The sequence below is a fragment of the Octopus bimaculoides genome, chromosome 5, assembly GCF_001194135.2.
Source record: "Octopus bimaculoides isolate UCB-OBI-ISO-001 chromosome 5, ASM119413v2, whole genome shotgun sequence".
Taxonomy (NCBI): domain Eukaryota; kingdom Metazoa; phylum Mollusca; class Cephalopoda; order Octopoda; family Octopodidae; genus Octopus; species Octopus bimaculoides.
This window is the reverse complement of record NC_068985.1, coordinates 63,683,964-63,685,456: the sequence shown is the minus strand read 5'-3', so window position 1 is coordinate 63,685,456 and position 1,493 is coordinate 63,683,964. Positions and strand designations below refer to the sequence as shown.

The window sequence follows — 1,493 nt, the reverse complement described above, 5'->3', positions numbered from 1 at the left end:
AATAACAATACAAAGCTGGCTCTTTACAAATCATTTGTCTTAACATCCCTATTGTATTCCTGTGAAACTTGGACTTGTTATGAAAGGCATTTTAAACTGTTAGAACAATTCCATCAAAAATGCCTTCGTCATATTTTAAAAATTAAATGGAATTCTTTTACTCCAAACACAGATATCCTTGCATCTGCAGGCATCCCCTCAATTAAAACTATGATTTTAAGGAACCAATTGAGATGGTGTGGCCATATTGTTCGAATGGCAGATGAACGCAAGCCGAAACAGCTGTTTTATGGTGAGCTTGCAGAGGGGAAACACTATTGGCATAAACCTAAAAAAAAGTTTAAGGACAGCATAAGGACTACTATGAAATCACTTGGAATGGTTCTAGAAGATATAGAAGCCCTTGCTTCAGATCGAGTTGGATGGTGAACAAAAGTGTGGAATGGAATGAAAGCGTTTGAAGAGGCCAGAATAACACAAGCAAGACTCAAAAGATATTTAAGGAAGAATGTAAAGATTGAGAAGGTGAATGACAAGGACCTTTTTGTGTGCACAGTCTGTGACAGATCATGCTTGTCTTTGGCTGGTCTCAAATCTCACCTGCGAATGCATGGAAAACAAACTTCAACCAACTATTCTGACTATATGTCTATGCACACATTTGAATGTGGTGTATGCCAGAAGGTTTGCAAATCCAATGGCGGTCTTAAAAGACATGTTAAGATCCACAATGAGCAGAACTTACTTGCAGGTACTGGTAGTTCAAATCAGAGGGGCAATCTGTGTGGGTGTTTTTTCAGAACATTGTCTGGTTTAAAAAGCCACATCAAACGCCATGAAGGAGCTAAGATGTAGGTACAGGAGGTGGTCAAACTCTGTGTAAGGAGTAGACAACCACCATATATGTATTAACACATTAAAATCAAATCAAATAAAATAAAATATACGCTGCATTCAAAATAAAATAAAATTACAATAGCATATACGCATACTTGTCTTTCTTTTTCTCTTTCTTTTTTCCTTTCCTTCCTCATGACAACCACACTTTCTATATTGATGACGTTATTATAGATACGTTACTCTTTATCCCTCTACTCCATAGCTTAAGATACAATCTTTGTTACCAGCGCATAAGTTTTTTCGTGTGCAAACTTAAATGCGTGTGTATGTATATGTGTATAAATTTGTATTCATGTATATATTTGTGCCTTGCATCTGTGTATTTTGATGTATATATATATATATATATATATATGTATATATATATGTTGTGGATACCCTAGTATGCATATATGCTATTGTAATTTTATTTTATTTTGAATGCAGCGTATATTTTATTTTATTTGATTTGATTTTAATGTGTTAATTCGAATATAATTAATTATTTACAATATGTATTTTGAGCCCATTTTTCTATTTAAGGTTTTCTTCGATATTTTTTAAAAATAGGACGAATCTATATTAAATTCATTTGCTTTGTTCATTACGCATCC

General features: G+C 33.5%; 1 protein-coding gene across 13 annotated transcripts in view; it reads left to right on the top strand.

The window, feature by feature from the left end:
- Nucleotides 1-1,493, top strand: part of LOC106871234 (myotubularin-related protein 13) — a 512,098-nt gene that overhangs the window by 382,580 nt on the left and 128,025 nt on the right. The gene's annotated exons all lie outside the window — the stretch shown is intronic.